We start from the raw sequence: 19,511 nt of genomic DNA, 5'->3' as shown, positions 1-19,511 counted from the left end.
TGGCTCTAATGTGCCTTGTATACCCCTTACTTTCCCAGTAACCCAGCAAAACTCCCAGAGTTGAGTCTCATTGGTCCAACTTGGGTCACAGGCTGATTCTTGAACCAATCACTGTGACCAGGGGATAGACACTCTGATTGGCCCAGCCTAAATCACATGGTTACTCCTGGAACTGGAGGTCCTACAGTGTGAGGAGGAGCAAATTCTGGAGGAAAATAAGGGTCCTGGAATCCAAGGCCCTGTGGAAGCCTGGCAGCTAAAACCCACAGGGTTCTGACTTAGCTGTCACTTAGAGCCATTTCACACCATCCTACAACTTGTGTATATTTCTCTCCTCCAGCTATAGGGAATAAAGATCCTTCTAATTTATAATTCCAGAACATCATTCCAGCCCAGAGGAAGAGAGTTTTATAAATGGTCATTAAATTGTACTTCTTAGGCATTGACTGGCTATGTAGGTCACATAGCCAGTCAATCAGAACGGAGTGCGACAAAGATTTTTGTGACATGTACATTAAGAAATGCTTCCTGACATTTTGTGAATCCTAAACTGACGTTTTGCTTGGTATCTATGTCAGTGCAGGTCAAGTCCGTGTTTGTCTTAGGGGACCCACACAGCACTGGGGAAAGCAGGGCTCCAGCCTTGATGAGCGAGAGAAGCAAGATCCAGAGCCTAACATAGCTCACCAGAGGTGACACAGCAGGCAGGTGGAATTGCCTGGAGTTAATCCCAGGCAGGCTGCCTCTGAAGCCGTGTGCTATCCACAGCCTTGTTTTCAGAGAGGTTGACATTCTGGGACTTTCTGATGGTTTGCTAAAGGGGTTCTTAAGTCGGGGGGCAAGGAGAAAGGATCTAGAATCACCTTTGGGGCTTTGTGAAAACAGTCCTCTATCTTAGTTTGAGTTGCATTGGAGCAGACCCTGAGATAGGGGTGAGGGTGAGCATTTTGTTAGGAGGGGTCTGGGGTGTATGGCTAAGAAAGGGCCTACGTGAGCCGGAGAGGGGTTCAGCCAAAGAGGGTTTCAGCCAGCGAAGAGCTCTCTGGCCTGGCCCTGCAACCCATGCAGGCAACTGGGGCGGAATGCCACCGAAACCCCGAGAGCCAGGGAGGAACAGAGCTCTGAGCTGCCCTAGTTGAGGGCAGAGGGAACTGGCATGTTTCTACCCAACTGTTGTCAGCCATTGGCTGGAGCTGCACCCATGAGGGGTGGTAATTTGCCAGCAAGTCCAGCAGCAAGAAAAAGACCTCAGGCGCTGCCAGATGGACAGGCCTCCATGGCCTTACACAGGGCGGACAGAGGCTGCTGGCAGACATTTCCTCCCAAACTAGGAACCACTCTCTGTAGAAAACCAGGACAAAACACTGAAAATCAGGGCCATTGCAGCCTCGGTGTCAGTGTCCCTCAGCCATGTGTTCTGCAAAGCCTGAGGAGGCCACATGGCAGGCATGGTTGGCAGGGCAGGGCTTGCCTGGGCTTTCTCCTCTGTCTTTCCTTCACCCTTCTTGCTGTTTTCCTCAGTTCTTAGAGCATTGCACAAAGAGGCTCATGAAGAATATACTGGGGAAGTGCAACGCAGCTGCCTGTGGTTTGGAGAACCACACAGGTTAATTAGTTTTCATTGCTCCTAACACAATTAGGATAAAATCTTTTAGACACACAGAGGAGAAACAGTAATGCAGTGGGCACCCACATAGCCACCCCAAGCTGGAGAAATAGACGAGTGCAAGCTCGTTCCATCTCTTTAAGAGCCCCAGACCCCTCCAGGATGTGAGATAAAGAGGCAGGACCTCAGCTTCCAGCTCCACTCTGCCCCTTGCAGCTGTGGGACCCTGTGCAACTCACTTCTCTAAGCCTCAGTTTACCTATCTATAAAATAGGGATAATCCCTGTGCCTACCTCAGACAGGAAGTGAAGACAGCTATAAAACGTTTTCTCTAAAGTTAGATGCAATGGAAACTACTCCAGGAATGGGGGAAGGGGATAATGGAGAATGATGGGGGGAGAATTCAACTAAAATATATTTTAAGTACTTTAGTAAATGTCACAATGTATCCCCAGTACAACAATTAAAAATTAATTAATTAAAATAAAGTTAGGTGGACAGTGCCTTTGCACTGAGTTTTTTTGGGGGGTGGGATTTTTGTTTTATTTTGGTGGGACTGGGGATAGAACTCAGGGCTTCACACTTGCAATGACTGAGCTTCTAGATAGACTGGCTCAGTCTTCTCTGTCCTTTTCCATGGCTGCAGTCCTTGCTCTGGAAGTTTCCATGACGATAGCGGTCTCAGGGGCTGAGCTTCTGCTTAGGGCTGGAAAGGCTCTCAATGCAATCCCCAGCACTGGCAGGGGCAGGGGGTCTTAGTGAAAATGAGAAAAGACAAGCCTGGCTATTTCTTGATGCCTCAGTAACAGGACACCAGCAAGCATGAGTCTGCGACAGTGGCAATATTAATTTATTAGCTTACAGAGGGCTCCCGTCGGGAAGCCCTGGGCAGACTTGGCATCAACAGACACTGTCTCTGAACATACTTTTATCTGGTTACAATTTATTCCTGTCGTCATAATTTTCAGTCATTTTTATCCTAATACAGTAATACTCAAACATTCTGGCATTCCTTCAGAAATCTTTGTCTCTGTTTTCTCCTGATTTTCAAGACAAAAAGGCAAAGAAACCTTATTCCAAGGTCACCGCCCCCCATTAAGAACAAAGAATAGAGATGAGTCAGCCATTGCTGTGTAACAAACACTACAAACTCAGACAGGTGGTTCTGCTCTGCAGTTGTGTGTTCTCTCCAGGTTTGGATGTCAGTTGGGGCTTCTGGGCTCTCCCTCACATCCTTTACATCCTGCAGCAGGGGAGATATGGAGGGAAAGAGAGGGAGACAGAGAGACACAGAGACAGAGAGACACAGAAAGATTGTGAGTGCCTTTCAGACCTGGGACCAGAACTGGCACACCACACTTCTGTCACATCTTACTGGCCAAAGCAAGTCATGAGGTGGGTCTCTTTCAAGTGACAGGGAAACAGACTCGGTCTCACAACCAGAAGATCTGTGAAGTCACTCACATTGCAGGGGGTCGTGGGCTCTTGGAAGCCACAGATTCAGTCAGTTTGCTACAATAAGGAGACGTGTGGAAGGATCAGCTGGTGGTCTCTGCTCTGACCCCCAGCTGGGGCCTGTGGTCTTCACACTGCTTTGGAACAGAAGGTAAAAGAGGAGGCAGGGGGGTGGGGATGGGGGCCCAGCGTGTTGGCAGCTTGGCACTCTGTGTTCCAAACATTCAAGCTGGAGCTCCTATTATTTAATAAATCTCTAAGACAGTCCTGTAAGTTGGCTTAATAGGGCGTTACTGGAGCATAAATCAGTCACTAATTCTGAGACATATTTACCCAGCCTCTGAGCCAAGAGATAAACACTGCAACCGTGTTCCTGTGGCACTGCCACCTTGACATCACCTCATTTAAGCCAGTTCTTTCGAGAACTGCACATTAACGGGGTGCCTGTTGGGGAGACTGAGCATTAGAGGGACTTCACTAGAGAGTCAAAGGTCTTCTCCAGCTGTGTTGACTGTGGTCCTGGACCCTAACCCACCCCACACCCTACCCGACCTGGCTGTGGCTTGGTCTCTGCCTGGGCCTCTGATCCTTTGATCACCCCTTCTCATCTTCCCTGTGCTGGCCACTCACCTGCCTGCTTGGGGGAATCCCAGCCTTTGGAGTCAGATTTGGCTCTGAGTTGGGCTCCATCACTCTTCTGAGTCACTTTAGGGTGTTTTAAAATCTTCCCTGGGACTCAGCTTTCTCATCTGCAGTGTTCACACAGAATAACAACGCTCTTTAAAAAATCTAAGAGAAAAAATCATCTGGCCCTGTTCCTTCTGTGACCCCATTCTCCATAGTCTCTCTCTCAACTGCTCATTTTCCTCTAGCTATGCATCCTCCTTGCTCTTCTAGGCAAACAGCCTCCTCAGAACCTCCATATATGCTGTGCTCTGTGCCCACAATGTTATTCCCTCAGACAGCTTGTCCCTCACCTCCTTTAAGTCTTTGCTCAAATTCACCATCCCCTCATCTAGCCAGAAGATAGAGAAAAGAACCTATCTAAATCCATCTGCATCTGTCTAAAGAATGCAGCTGCTCTCTGCCAGGAAATCAATGTGAGTCAATGCCCTGTATAGCTATCCTTATCTCAACCAGCAAAAACCCTTGTTCCTTCCTATTATTGCTTATACTCTCTCTTCAACAAAATTAGAGATAAGGGCAAAATAGTTTCTGCTGGGTATTGAGGGGGTGGGGAGGAGAGGGAGGGGGTGGAGTGGGTGGTAAGGGAGGGGGTGGGGGCAGGGGGGAGAAATGAACCAAGCCTTGTATGCACATATGAATAATAAAAGAAAAATGAAAAAAAAATAAAGAAAATGTCAAAGTGTTTTCAAAAAAAAAAAAAAAAGAATGCAGCTGCTCTCTGCCTCACTCATCCTGCCTCCCTGATAAATTTTCTGCTATGGCTTGAATCCTGAATGTCCCCCAAAGACCCATGTATAGAAGGTTTGATCACCAACCTGTGTCACTGTTGGGAGGTGGTGGAACCATTGGAGGTGTGAGGAAGTTAGATCGTTGGGGGTATGTCTTTGGAAGGGATAATGGGACCGAGCCCCTTCTGTCTCTTTGCTTCCTGCTGCTATGAGGTAAGCAGCTTCCTCCCCCACGCGCTTCCCACCATGAGGTGCTGCTTCATCACAGGCCCTAAGCAACACTGAAACCGTGAGCCTCAGTATGCCTTTTTCTCCGTTAAGTTGCTTATCACAGGAATTTTGTCACAGCACCAGGAAGCTCACACAATAGCTCATCAAACTCAGATGCCAGCAACGGCCACGTGAGCCATACTCTGTACTTAGAACAGTGCTAAGATGTTTTTGAGTGTGTGATCATTCTGATTTCCAGAAGGTCAAGTGTGGGGAAATCCCGGAATCCATGAAATAGCTCATTTTGTTTTTCTGGCGCCCCTAGAGGGCAGCATCTTTGTTTCATTCACTGCTGGTCCTCAGTGGCCATGACAGTACATAGTAGATGCTTCTTAGACTGTAATGAAAGTTCAATGATTTCTCATTGCCCTTAAGAAAGAACGAGGTCTGTAATTACCTTGTGCTGCCCACACGAGCTGCACAAATATTCCACATGAGGTGGGCCCAGAAAGCAGCCCTCAAGACATGGCTCCATGAGCGCAGAGACTCTGCACTGGCACATAGTCAATGCCCCCAAATATTTATCCATTGGATGAATGACTGAATAGTCTAAGATGTCTTGAATTCAAAGCTCAAGACTGATGTGGGGGCCACCTGGAGCCTGAGAGCCAAGGCTTTGCCTACCCAGAGGCGTGCCTGGCATCTGCAATGTGGAGGGTGCCCTCTGGGGTTGTGTAACATTGCTTGAGTGTTGCGAGTGACTGCCCTGGCCTCATGGCTCCCTGCCCTAGGGGTGCACACAGTGAGAGAGGGTGTGGACAGTGAACACAATAACTTGCAGGACCTGTCAGGGACTGGAGTGGCTACTTGTCCCATCCTCAGGTTCACAGGGACCTCATCCATTCACTCTGGTGATGCGCCAGAAGGAGTCTCGTATTAGATTAAAATATTAATTCTCTTTTAGATGTAAAACTGGGAATGATACAAGTCTTCCTTCCCTTACCTCTCTTGCCAGCCCACATGCACACAAGCAAAACCCAAGAAATAGAAGGAAATTCAAGTGCCCATGTACCCAAAGGAGGCAGGCCAAGAGAATTGTCTGTGACAGGAGGTGCCACTCTGGCCATAGAAGTCTCCTCTGTCCTGTCCATGTTGGTGGGGATGATGAGAAGTTTGTTTGTTGCCGTGGTGGGGCTGGAACCCAGGCTTAACACAAGCTAGGCAAATGCTCTACCACTGAGCATTTGGTATCCCCAGTCCTAAATAAGGAGTTTTGAAAAAGGTGGGGTCTCCCAGCAGCACATCCCCTCACATACTCCTCCTCATACGTTGAGGTTGTTGCTGAAAAGTGTTCAATTGTTCATTTGAATCATTTAAAATACACCACTTTTGTGACAACACTTTGTCATTATCTAGTATACCAGGAGCTCCCAAACACAGAAATAGCTCAGTGCCTCTCAGTCCTGATGCCCAAGAGACTGGCTTTCCTGTTCACCCAGCATCACCTCCTCTATGGAGCTTCCCTCATACCTCCCTCCCCCTGACCCCTACACCCAGAAGCATTGGCAATGGCTTTCCTCAGACCACCATGCCCAGGGACTTGTGTGTGTACATCATGCAGTGAATTCTCCCCAGCACACCTGCTTTAGGCAAGACAGGCACTGGATGCTGGAGATGAACCAGGCAGAGCTCTTCAACACCTAGGAAGAGGCATTCAACCAGCCCAGCAACAGGGGAGCTGTCCCCCAGGAGGCAGTATCTGAGCTGAGCCTTGCTATTCATTAGGTTGAGAGCATGGATGTGAACTTGAAATTATTAATCGCCCACCTAGGTGTCTGTCTTACTTGCATGATCTCCTTGAAATCAAGAAGCATTTCAGATTCATCTATTTTTCTGCCACTCTGATTAACATACGACCTGACCACATGACATCAGAACACAATGTGCTCAGCAGTAGAGCACTTGCCTGGGTTGGTTCCATCCCTAGCACCATCAAGGAAAAAAGAATGCAAGGTGCTTAGAGCCAGGCCGGACACATACTAAAGACTATATGCTAGCTGTTACGGTTGATGTTATAACTGAATGAGTGAGAAGTGGGGTGGGAAGAGCCTCCCTCAGACCAGAGGCTCAGCTTTGAGTGCAGTCTTTGCCCCTAACCAGCAATATGTATAAAGTGTGACAATTAAATCTTTTAGAGTCGAGTGCCACCATGGAGGAAATGAGAGAGCACACGTGAGGCAATCAGTGCGTAGGACATACTCAATGCTGATACATTCACCTTTCTCCACACAGTCACCAGGCAATTAGCAAAGGTTTGGGCATGCGTGTGGGCTCAATAAATATTTATTAATGGATTGATCAGTAATATCCTTGTCCTATGGATATTAGTCATGAGATATGTTCACTGTCTTAGAAAAACCACTCACCGAGAATGAGAAATGCTGCCAAGTGAACCTCTGCTCCCCACTCACCCATCCAAGGCAGACATTACTAACCAGCAATGGAACTCTGTTAGTCAGCACTCTTCATTGGAAGTGACTGACCAGCCTAATCAGAAAGAGATTTGTTGTGTAGGTACTGGAGTAGCCCAGGAAGCCACAGAAGGAGCTTCAGGCAATGGGGCATCTCCTGGGCCCTCCTGGGAACCTCTCATTTCTCCCCTAGGTACATGTGTGTTTGCTGGCATCATTTTCTCAGGCTGGCTCCTGAGGATGGCAGCTCTGAGATTACCCCCTTCCCAGTTCATGCCTTGAGGGAAGAGGTTGAGCGCATGACCCTTTCTCTCCAACCCATAGACTTTGGGGACTGTCTCTGATTGGACAGCAAGGTCATATGCTTAGTGTCAGAGGTGGATTTTGCTTACCAGGACTGGCAGCCCACAGGACCCCATGTAGTCATTTTCTAGTAAAAAAAGAGGAAGAGAAACTGAGCAGACACCAGTGATACAGGTCCACTCCTCACCCAGAGCCAGATGAAGCCTCAGAACTTCTCAACATGGCGCCCAGTCAAGAGTCAGCACTCACGGCAAAATCTACCTAACCTGCCCTCCAGGGAGGTTCCTGGTGCCTGGTAGAGAAGCCAGTTCACCTGAGATTGAGTCTTAGTCCTCAGGCCATCAAGGAAGTCACTTCACCCTGCTGAGCCTCAGTTTCCACATCTGACACCATGGACTGAATATGTGTGTGTGGCCCCAAATTCTTATGTTGAAATCCCAGTCCCCAGCGTGATGGTGTTAGGAGGTGGTGTCTTTGGGAGGTAATCAGCTCATGAGAGTGGAGGCCTCGTAAATCTGATTAGTGACTTGTAAAAAGATGCGAGAGAACTTACTCTGTGGTCCACCATGTGAGGACTCAACAGGCAGACAGCCATCCACAAACTAGGAATCGTGTTCTTTCCAGACACTGGATGTGTGGGTGCCTTGATCTTGAAACTTCCAGCCTCTAGAACTGTGAATGATAGATATGTGTTTAATCCACCCAGGCCATGGTAACTCATTAAGAAGCCCCATTGGATGAAAGCATCCTGTAAGAGGGTACCACACACCTGCCTGGGAGGTGTGCTTAGGGTAGGTGAGGTGATCCGTGTGCAGCTTACATAGACAGTAGACATTAGGTGAATGCTAACAGTCACCTGACATTAGACGCCTCCAGAGATGGACTCTTGAGATAAGATTTCCATGCAAGTGGTTTACCCTGGAGGCAATCCAGGAAGTAAAGATAAAGGGACTGGGGGCAAGTCAGAGCAGAGGAGATGCACTGATGACCAGGGGCAATTGGGGCTCAGCCTGTACTCTGAGAGTTCAACTCTACCGCCTCGAGGGGCCAGGGAGCTGGAGTGTTTATACACCAGCTGCCATGGATCCCAGGCTCAGGGCTGCTCCTGGGCACAAACTCTGGGCATTCCCTGCTGCCTTGTGCCTGGCTGAGCCACTCTTTGAGCCAGAGAACCACCACAGGTGAGAGAGTCACAGCATCTGCAACGAGAAGCCACAGACAGGAGGTCAACAACATCACTAGTACCTGCGCACAGGTGAGGATGACCTCATAACGCAGCTTTTGCAATGGAGCAAAGCCCTTCTTCAGTCACAAATCCTGGCACCTCCTTTTCCCTTCTGGGTTTCAGACCTCAGCTTTCATCTGCCCCATGTGAGTTTTCCTCCCTCTAAATCACGTAATCTGAGAGAGAGGAAGTGATGGCTTCCCTTAATAAATAGGGGTGCTATGGCCAGAAGGGAGAATAGACACTGAAGTGGCACCCCTGAGAGCTTACTCTATGGTCCCCCATGTGAGGACACCACAGCCCACTGTCCACAAGCAGCCCAGCTATCCACAAAGCCACTAGACCTAATCATCAGGAGTCTGTCCCCTTACTCTGCCCCAGAAGACACTACCGTCTTGTCTATTCCAGGACCCTGCAGTGCAGCAATGACTGGGAACGTACGTCAGGTGAGGACTGTCAGCACTTCTCCCCCAAAGGACCAGGGAAGAATAAACATTAAACTGCACTTGAGTTTGACTCAGTCTGTTGGGGCTGCTACAACAGAATATCATAGACAATGTGGTTTAGAGATTATAAGTGTATTGCTCACAGTTCTGGAGGTTTGGAAGTCCAAGATCAAGGTACCAACAGATTCAATGTCTAGTGAGGGCCCACTTCCTTCTTCATAGATGGCACCTTCTCAAGGTGGCCTCACATGGTGGGAGGGGCAAAGAGGTCTGCTGGGCCTCTGGTAAAGGCATTAATCCATTCAGGAGGGGTCCATCCCCAAATCACCTCCCAAAGCCCTACCTCTCATGACCATCACATTGGGGTTAGGGTTTCAGCACAGGATTGTGGGGAGTCACAAACATTCAGACCACAGCAGTTGTCCAGAATGGTTGTGTGAATTAAACAGGCTTCTGTGTTGATTTGCTTACATTCGAGAAACCTAATTCTTATTGATAAAATACCCCTCGCGCTAATGAGTCTCCCTAGAGCCATGAGTTGTGGTTGATTTGTTTTTGTTTTTCTTTTCTCTAAATCACCAGGAAGACATTTTTTCCTTATGCAACAGGAAACAGTGTCCCATCTGAAGGATAGTCATCACTGTCATGACTTTTGTCCTCAGCAGGCAGCAGTGGGCTGACTCACCCTCAGCTCATCCAGGAATGCATGCAAGGCTCTGACTGGGAGGTGTGTTCACACCTACAAGCCACACATGCACACACAACTCCTAAACACGACCTCCCACAGCCTCCATGCTAAGGGCACAGACCCCCAGGTCTGATGACGGTGTGTCTGCCCCCTGCCCGGGGCTGCCAACAGCAGCCATTCTGCAAAGCCTTGTTCATTCCTAGATAGTCGGTGTGAATATCATGCTGACATTTATAGTGTGTCTTTGCCACACTGTCTCACCCACGCGGAACCACGCACCTGCAGGAAGGAATGCCAGCACATAGCAGCAGCTGTTGTGTGCTCTAGGGATGCTTAAATGTGTACTTTCTATTGAAGGCGTGTGTTACCCCAACACAGAGCAGGAGCAAGAGGAAAAGAGCTTTTTCTTCTCCTTCTTCTTTTTTTTTTTTAATTTTAGAAAAAATGTCTTGCTGTGTTGCCTAGGCTAGAGTGCATGGCTATTCCACAGATACTTATTGTGGACACCCCAAGGACATAGTGCACTCCAGCCACCATCTCCTGACTCAGGTGACTCCTGCCTCAGCCTCCTGCAGAGCTACAGTGACAGATGCAAACCACTGTGCCAAGCAAGCTTTAACTTTAAAACAAACTCTGGAAGACAGTAAGACTGTCTCTGGCTGTGGAAGTCACAGAGATCTGGTTTTAAGTCCCAACTCTACAGTTTAACAAACTGTGTGACTTTGGGTCAGTCACTTAGCCTCTCTGAGCTTCCTTGCCTGTCAAATGGGACTCTGGGAGATATCACCCTCACGGGGTTGTGATAAAGGCATAAGCCTTGGGGCATCTAAGTGCAGTGGCATGCTGGGATAGAGGCTGTCCTGGATCTCAGCTTCCTGTTCCCACAGGCCCTCCCACACATCCTACAGACAGTCTCTCCACAGACTCAGCCCCTTCCCAGCTCCCAGGTACCTCTGGGCTGAGGGGAAAGATGTTCAGTTACTCAGTACTCTTCTGGTTGCCAGTGACAGAAAACGGGAAATTGTTGATTTGTGGGATGAGAAAGCTCAAGGGCATAAGTGTGTGACCGCCAGAGTGGTTAGATGCAGGAATCAAACAGATCACCTATCTGTCTTCTCCACGTCCTCCGAGTTGGCTCTGTTTACAGATAAGTTTTCCCTCAGAGTCAAAACATGGCTACTGACAGCAGTCATCCCTGCCCCAGCTGCCTCAGCAGAAATCTTGAGACTTACTCTGACCAAGTAGGCACAGTGACCAAAGGAGTCTCCAATCAGGGTCACATGCTAACCCTGAGGTGGGGCAGCCACACCTGGAATGAGTATGTGATATCCAAGAGGCTGATTCTCTGTGTTAGTCTGTTTTCTGTTGCTGTAACAACGCTTCAGATTGGGTAATTTATAAGAATAGAGGCTTATTTGGCTCACAGCTCTGGAGGCAGTGGCACCTGGTGAGGGCATCGAGCTGCATCATAACACTGCAGAGGGCATCAATGGGAGACAGCAGCCTGCTGGCTCTGGCCTCTTCCTCTTATAAAACCACTAATGCCCCATGGGGCCCCACCCTCCTCTAACCCTGATTGCCTCCCAAAGGCCCCACCTTCCAAATACCATTAGCATATGCACTGGGGGACTAAGACTCCAACACATGGACCTTCAGGGGACACATTTCAAACTGTTGCAATTCCCAAGTAAAAAATCAGAAAGGAGGTGAACACTGGTGACAACCCACAGCCATTAGCTACATGTGTCTGCCTCACGTGGTGGCCAGGGGGACTTTGCCTTCTCCTGTGTGCTGTCACCTGAGACCCATGCCCCTGCTCTGACCACTGGCTCATGGTACAGATGGGTCTCAGCAGAGGGGAATTGATGCCATTTGCTGTGTGTTATGAGCACTCAGTGGGCCACATAAGTGAATGCTTAGCTCCTGGTGCAGAGGCCATGCTGGATGCCCGCAAAGCCATGTCATTCTCTAGCTGCAGGAACATGCTTCCTGGTCCCCTGGTCAGGCTGGAGCTATTGCCCTGAGCACTTTCCCCAGAGCATGTGACATGTGGGCAGGAATAGCACACACACCCGCTATAGGGCAGCTTCTTATATGTCCCGGGCAACCTTCCATGTCCCTCCCTGGCCTGTGAGGGGAGCTAAGGGCTTCGAGAAAGGGGAGCTGCTTGAGGGAACAGGCCCTAGCTTCTTGCTCCCCTATGGAGATCAGAAGTAAAGTGTAGATACCTGTTGTTCAAGGCGGGGGCCATTGGGTAATGTCGGGAATGTTTTTGGTTGGTACAATCTGGGGTTGGTGGGGAGACGCTTCTGGCATCTAGAGGAGAGAAGCCGGGGTGCTGCTAAACATCCTACAGGGCACAGGACAGCCCCCCAACAAGGAATTCTGCCGCCCCCAAATGGCAATAGCTGTGAAGAGGAGCCTCCCTGCTCCAAAATATGGGCACCTGGAGAGAAGGGACAGTCTCATCATCCTGTTAAAGCCCCCCATGGCTGCCCTCATACTCTGGAGAAATTCCCATCCCGTACCTTGATCCATAAGGCCCACCAAGCACACCTTACCTCCTGAGGCAGGGTAGATCGGGGACGATGAGGCATGGGAAGCGGCAGCTGGAATTCAGAGGCAAACACAGTATTAACAAATGGCTAGAGTAAAAGCACATGGGTGCTTTCTTCTTTGTTTTAAACCTGACACTCCTGCAATAGGCTGCAACACTTAGTACACATTTAAAAAGGAGTTGGGGACAACAGCAGCTGTCCCCCCAACCTTGCCCACCTGCTCAAATGGTACACTCTAGAAACTGAGCAAAGATATCTTAGAGAAAGACACTTATCCTGAGAAAATGACTCCTCTAGGTATAAAAGTATCTACAAAGGAAAACACTTATCTCGAGGATGGACACCTGTCCTGAAAGGATCATCTGGCAGGACCCATCCTTGGTTTAAAGGGATGCTTGGACATCTATGTCATAGTGACCCAAATTTAATAAGCGGACCAACCTTGAAATCTCTGGGCCCAATTGATAAAACAGTGTAACAGCGAGAATGATCAAATGTACCAGATGTCAGAACAAAAGGGAGCACTTATCCTAAGGCAAATTCCAAATCTACTTTTTCACCATAAAAACAGTTCTGATATTAGAACAGGCATCATCCGTGTTATCAGATGTGCCCACACCCATGTCTGGGCTGTGTACTATCCTTCTGTGTGTTGCTTTACTAATAAACTTTCTTGGCCTCTACCTTGATGTGTCCTAGAAGTCTTTCGCTGTGACACCATCATGAACTCAGTACCCAAGGCTGGATGGAGGCCTCCTCCATTTTGGAGACCTCGTCCTGGACCCTCAGTGGCTCCAGTAACAACTCCACCCCTCTCTTGCTCACTTCTGGCACCTTTCTGACCTCAGGACTTTTGTACCGGCTATTCAATTCTTAAGTTTGTTTCTCCTTGTTTTTCCAACTATCCACTTATGGCTCAGAGGTGACCTCCTCTGAGATGCCATCCCAGTTGCAGTCTGTATTAAGCCCTGACTCCCACCCCCCCCCCACACCCCATGACCACACCATGTTGCCATCATGGTTTTGTCGTGATGATACAACATCCAGGTCACCTTATGTGTGTCTTATGTGTGTCAGGGAGGGCTCTGGAATATGAGGCACATGAGGACAAGCATTCTGTTTCTCCAGTACCTAGCACAATGGCCAGGACCTGCGAGAGGAGTTAAAAGTATGCATTGACTGAATAAAAGGTGGAAAGAGCAGAGTGTGCAGTTGGACACCCTGGTTTTGAATTGGTTTCTACTACCAGCTATGAGTCGCTTTCCTCCCAGCTTCTGTGTCATCTGTAAGATAGGCACAGAATGCCTCACAGGTTGTGGTGAGGATCAAATGTCACAAGAAGAGCTCCTGGCCCTATTCCCAGGTCCCGCTGGTATTTATAAGGTGTGCATTGGACACATAAATTCGTGGATATGTGACACAGGGAATAGTCAAGTCTTGTTATTTTGAGGCTGCCAGTCTTGGCAATCTTCCTCTCTCTTCTCCCTTGCCCCAGAAGACTGCAGGGACTGGTAAGCCCTTATTCCCCCTTTAAGATCACCACCCTAGATCCCTTCGTGCCAAACTCATGGTCCCTAGTCATGGACACCCTCTTCCCTGCAGCTTTCTGCCCTCTCCTGATATGCCTCTGTGAGAAGCACAGCCCCCCAACCCTGACGCCCTAGCTCTCTATCTGTGTCCATCTAGACAGGCAGGAAATGAAAGTGGGCATCAAGGCATCTGCAATAATAGCCCGACCTCGGGTCTGAACTGTCTGCAGAAAGGAATGTAACTTGGGCATCCTTCTCTCAAGTGGGGCCTCATCTCAGAGGGACTTGATTAGGCCTGCCTCTGGATGTGTGAATGGGGACAACAGGGAGGATGCAGGGGACAGGAGACATGGCCCAGGAGCACTGTCCCTGTGAGGAGCAGTGGAGTGCAAGGTAAGCAACCCCCCGTGGCCTCCGGGGATGGGGCAACAGACCTCCCGAGCCTCCATCCACACCTGCAAAATGGGGACACACCCATTAAGTTCTTGTGAAAATTAAATGAGCCAAAATCCTTCAAGCACTCTGATCTTTATTATTCCTTCCGTGTACTGATTTGGGCTTTACTCGTTCTTTTCTTTTCTTCTAGTTCCTCAAGGTAAAATGTTAGGTTGTTTATTTCAAATGTCTCTTATTTTTTGATGTAGACATTTATGGCTATAGACTTTTCTGTTGTTCACTGCTTCGCTATTCACAATAGCTACGACACAGAGGCAGCCTAGCTGTCCATCAACAGATGCACAGATGAGAAAAATGTGTACCTATACACAATGGAGTAGTCAGCCTTAAATGGCGCAGGGGGAGGGGAAGAATCCCCTGTCATTTGTGACAACACAGATGAATGTGGAGGGCACTAGGCTAAGTGAAATAAGCCAGGCACAGAAAGACATACCACATACTCTCCATCATATGTGGAATCACAAAAGATTGAGTTCACAGAAGCAAAGAGGAGAATGGTGGTTACCAGAAACTGGGGGCAGGGGGATGGGGAGATGTTGGTGGAAGAGCACAAAATTTCAGTTAGACAGGAGGAAGAATCTCCTGTGATCTGCTGCACAGAGTGGTGGTCATCATAGACAAGAAAGCATTTCTATTTCAAAATTGCTAGATGAGTAGATTTTAAGTGTTTAAGCACAAAAATAGAAGTCTGTGATGTGATGATTTGTTAATTAGTCTGATGCAATCACCCCACACTGTAAAAAGATATCAAAACATCACATTGTACCTCAAGGTATATGTGTTTATTATTTGCTGATTAAAACTAAAAATTTTTAAATACATAAAGCACCACCTAAGAGTAGGTATGAGGGGTAACTTTATGGTGGAGCAATGTTGCAATAACTACCTCAAGTAAGGCAGTGAAAGTGACCATCCTTAAGTCACCTCAATAGCACGTACCCCTGACAAGGCGAGATGAAGACTCCACTCCACCCCAAGGTGTTCCTTCTGAAAACCCCGAATTCCATTCAAACTCAGAAAAAACATCAGACAGATCCAAATTAGAGGGCATTTCACACACACACACACACACACACACGCACGCACACAGGTTGGCACTGCTGAAAACCGTCAAGGTCATCAGAAACAGGAATTCTGTGTTATAGTCTGGGTCTTGAATGGCCTCAAAGGCCCATGTATGAATGACTTGATCCCCAGCCTGTGGAGCTATTGGAGGCAGATCCTTTAAGCAGTGGGACCTTCCCAATGGGAGAAGTGAGGTCATTGGGGGTGTGCCCTTAAAGGAGTTATTGGGACCTCGCCCCTCCTGTCTCTCTTTGCTTCCAGGTCACCATGAGGCAAGTATCTTTGCTTCACCATGTACTTCTACTACAATAAGCTACCTTGCCATAGGCCCCCAAACAATGCAGCCAAGTGACCATGGACTAAGACCTTGGACACAGTGAGCCAAAATACATCTTCCTCCTTATAGGTATTTTGTCACAGCAATAGAAAACTGACTAACACAATCTGAGAACTCTTACTGACTAGAGGAGATGAAGGGGACGTGACAATTAAATATAACATGGTATCCTGGATGAACGACACTGGGATAAACATGTGATAGCCAACAAAGTGTGGAATTTGATTGAGAGCAGGAAGCCAAGTTGGCTTCTTAGTTGTGACAGAATCCTGTAGTAAGATGTTGACAACAGAAGAAACTGGCTAAGAGTCATATGGGAGCTCTCTGTACTACCTTTGAATGTAAATCCAAACCCCTGCAGGTCAAGAACTTTCTCAGTGAGTCCTGTTTAACAACATGGCCTTCCCCAATTTTGAGTGCTCTCCTTGTCACCTTGTTTACTTGTGCCTGTGGCCCATAGTAGCTTCAACCAAAGTTAGTTTCCTCACTCTTTGTGTGGCTTGGATCTGAAATGTCTCCAAAAGGCCCACATATTAAAGCCTTGTTCCCCAGGGTGGCGTTATAAGGAAGTAGGGGAACCTTTAAAAGGCAGGGCCTAGTGGAAGGTGTTAGGTCTTTGAGGCAGGTTAAAATCCACAGAGCCAACTGACCATGACCCAAACTCTCTGAAACTGTGAGCCAAAGTAAGTTGATTATCTATGGTGTTTGTTATAGTGGCAGGAAGCTGACTGCCACACCAGCAGAGGGGCTTACTATTGGGAAAGGGGCAGCAGCACTCACCAGTCTGGAAAGGGAGTTCACTTCCTAGCGCTTGACCTGGATGGGGGCAGACATGTCCCATCTCTGCCCCCAGCCGGCCTCTCTGGCCACTTACTGCTGTAATTTCTTAATGACAACAGACCCCAACTTTTCTCAGACACTTTATAACCCGTGGCTCTCTGGGGATGGGGATCTTAGGTCTCCTCTTCCCAGCTGCCATTGTGGGCCTCAAGTGGTCCTTCCCAAGACTGGTATTGGGGCCTGTTCTGGGTTCAATTGTGTCCCTCAACTCTCCTAAAAAAAATTTATATATAAATAAATCCTAAGCCCCACTACCTCAGGCTGTGACATCATATGGAAACATATACAGATGTGGTAAGTTATGATGTTCCCAGAGTGGAAAGGACCCAATCTCACGTAACTGCTGCCTTTATAAGACAATCATGTGAAGACAACTCTGGGAGACCAGGTGAATGCGGAGGACTGGGAAGCTGTGTCTATAAGCCAAGGAAAACTGAGGTCTGCCATCACCACCAGGAGCTGGAAGAGACAAGGAAGAGTCTCTCTAAAGGCTCCAAAGGAAGCACTGTCTGCAACATTTTGATCTTGGACTTCCAGCCTCCAAAACCACAAGACAATAAATTACTGCTGTTTAAGACCCCAGTCTGTGATATATTATGTAGGAAACCACTGCTGTTGTTTCTCTGCTTGTCTCAATTTCTTGGGGTCTTCTGGGTCACTTTCAAGACACCAAACCCAGGCACGGCCAGGTCTCTGACTTCATCTCTGTCTCCCCTCTTTGGAGTCTCTCACTTGGCTTCAGGAGAAATGTCTCTCATGTCCCTCTCTGTAAGGCCAACATCTCATGGTATGGATGAGATGGTCCCCTTCCCAGCTGTTTGTTTGTATGGTGGGGCCTGGGAGGTTTGGGGCATGGGTAGTAAGCCATGTGCTCCTGCTCTGGAGTCATCCTGTCAATCCAGATTTGCCAGCTCAGCTGGACTCGGCTCACCTCACCAGGCTGCCAAATGGTTCTTGCCCAGTCTGGCTTGACTAGCCAGGCTTCATGGTGTCCATTCTCCTGATTGCCTCTGTTTGCAATGACTTAATAACGGTCCCTTCTGCAGAAATACTCTGGGGCCAGCTGCCTAAAATTTCCCCTTTTCCCAGAAGTGAATGAGTGAGTGGATCAATACAAAGCTCATATAAGCTCAGATCCCGTGAGGCAATAAAGTGTGAGTTCTCCTGCTGGGCAGTCCTGGTTAAAATATTAGTACCAATATGAGTTGTGTGACCTTGGATAAGTCACTTACCTTCTCTGAGTTTCAGTGTCCTCATCGATAAAATGATGAGGTTACTGCAGGGATCTGATGAGATAATGCTAATCACAGATGCTTCCTAATCTAAACAAAGGTTAGCTACTTTATCATCCAAGACATGGGCCTCCATATGTCTTCTGCCTCATCCTGGGCCCTTGCTCAGAACCTGGTTTTCTTAGGTCCGACCTAATCTTTTTTGCACACATTGAGCTCAGCTCATTCATCCCCGCTGAGTGACTCACTGTCAGAGACAGCGGTTTGAAGAGGGAACAGAATGGCTAAGGTGCTGTAGGCTGGGTGCGTGGAGAGGGTCACATTCATTTCAGGAAACAGGATATGAAGAAAATGGTTTTCACATGCTAGAAGGAGCCCTGGACTACATGAACCCTGTCAGCTTCACCACCGATTAAAACGTCACAACAGCAGTATTGGCCTGCAATTGTGTCCTTAGGTGTGTTCCTATTGGAAAACACTCTCAGGCCACTAAAAAATAATAGCGTGACTTGGTGGCTGTGCTTGTGGGAAAATAGCTGCTGTCCGTTTCAGAAGGTCACCTCTCTCTCCATTTATTTAAAATACGTAGGAGATTCAGTAGACAATTAACAGCCCATAAGAGATATGAAGAGACTCCATCTCCCACCCAGTTCCACTCCCTTGGGACCCAGAAGGGGTGAGGACAAAGTGGCGCTCAAAACACTGCAAAGTATGCTGGTGTCATCACACGGACTGTTGTCACTCATGTACCTTCTGCTGGGAGGAGGCTGGCACTGAGCACAACTTTTGAAGCCTGCAAGTGATGGTGCAAGCTATTTCAGTTTGCAAACCATTTCCATCTTTTGATCCTGTGTGAGAGGTGGTGAGAGAATTGAGACTCAGAGGGACATGGGATAAGCTTAAAGTAACTAAAGGGGTATAGGTGGGAGGAAAGCCTGGGCTCTCTCATCAGACTAAGGAGTCCTTGTCCCTCCCTGTCTTCTCCAGCAAACCCAGGAGCATGTCTGAGTCACTGGCCTGAGCACATGGCCTGGTGAAGAACACACTGAGCTGTAGCCTCTGTTAAAGTATTTAGTCTAATTTCAGATAGACTTAGCTACTCAGAAAGCCTTAAAGGAAGAGGAGAATTTGAGGAAACAGAACTGGCATTCTGACCAGTGCCAGATTAGGTTTTTTGTGCTTCCCAGATGCCAATGCTGGTAACTTCTGGGGAAATAAAGGAGACCCACTGGCTTATTCCTGGAAATTTCAGCGGCTTGTTGGTAATTCTCATCAGCTGGGTGCCTCTCACAACTTCTTTTCATTCATTCATTCATTCACTCATTTTTGCTGCACTGGGGCTTGAACTCAGAGCCTTCACCTTGAGCCACTCCACCAGCCCTACTTTTGTGAAAAGTTTTTCAAGATATGATCTTGTGAACTATTTGCCCAGGTCAGCTTCAAACCTCAATCCTCCTGTTCTCTGCCTCCTGAGTAGCTAGGATTATAGGTGTGAGCCACCAGCACCCATCCTCTCTCCCCCTCAACCCCCTCCCCGCCTCACATAAAGCATTTGCAAGAAGTTTCTTTGTTCTATTTCATATAAGTATATGAAGTCCATCAACCATCACTTAAAACATCTGACAAGGGTGCTGTGATGGTAGAAACCTGCACAACTAAGATGGAGATGACCACT

At 48.1% G+C, this 19,511-nt stretch overlaps 2 long non-coding RNA genes across 2 annotated transcripts in view; both read right to left on the bottom strand.

The window, feature by feature from the left end:
- Positions 1-2,500: 2,500 nt before the first annotated feature.
- LOC141411356 (uncharacterized) lies at positions 2,501-4,299 on the bottom strand. Its single transcript, XR_012436116.1, has 3 exons — positions 3,692-4,299; positions 3,071-3,198; positions 2,501-2,849 (listed from the first exon to the last, which is right to left on the bottom strand). It is a non-coding gene; the product is annotated as an uncharacterized lncRNA (long non-coding RNA).
- Positions 4,300-11,449: 7,150 nt separating this feature from the next.
- LOC141411549 (uncharacterized) overlaps positions 11,450-19,511 on the bottom strand; it is a 9,835-nt gene continuing 1,773 nt past the window's right edge. Inside the window, exons 2-3 of the long non-coding RNA XR_012436398.1 lie at positions 12,381-12,428; positions 11,450-12,135 (exon numbers count right to left, since the gene is read on the bottom strand). This is a non-coding gene — a long non-coding RNA (uncharacterized lncRNA). The remainder of the gene's footprint in view (positions 12,136-12,380; positions 12,429-19,511) is intronic.

This window comes from Castor canadensis, chromosome 10 (genome assembly GCF_047511655.1).
Source record: "Castor canadensis chromosome 10, mCasCan1.hap1v2, whole genome shotgun sequence".
Lineage (NCBI taxonomy): Eukaryota > Metazoa > Chordata > Mammalia > Rodentia > Castoridae > Castor > Castor canadensis.
Note: the sequence above shows the minus strand (reverse complement) of the source record. Positions and strands in the feature narration are given on the sequence as shown.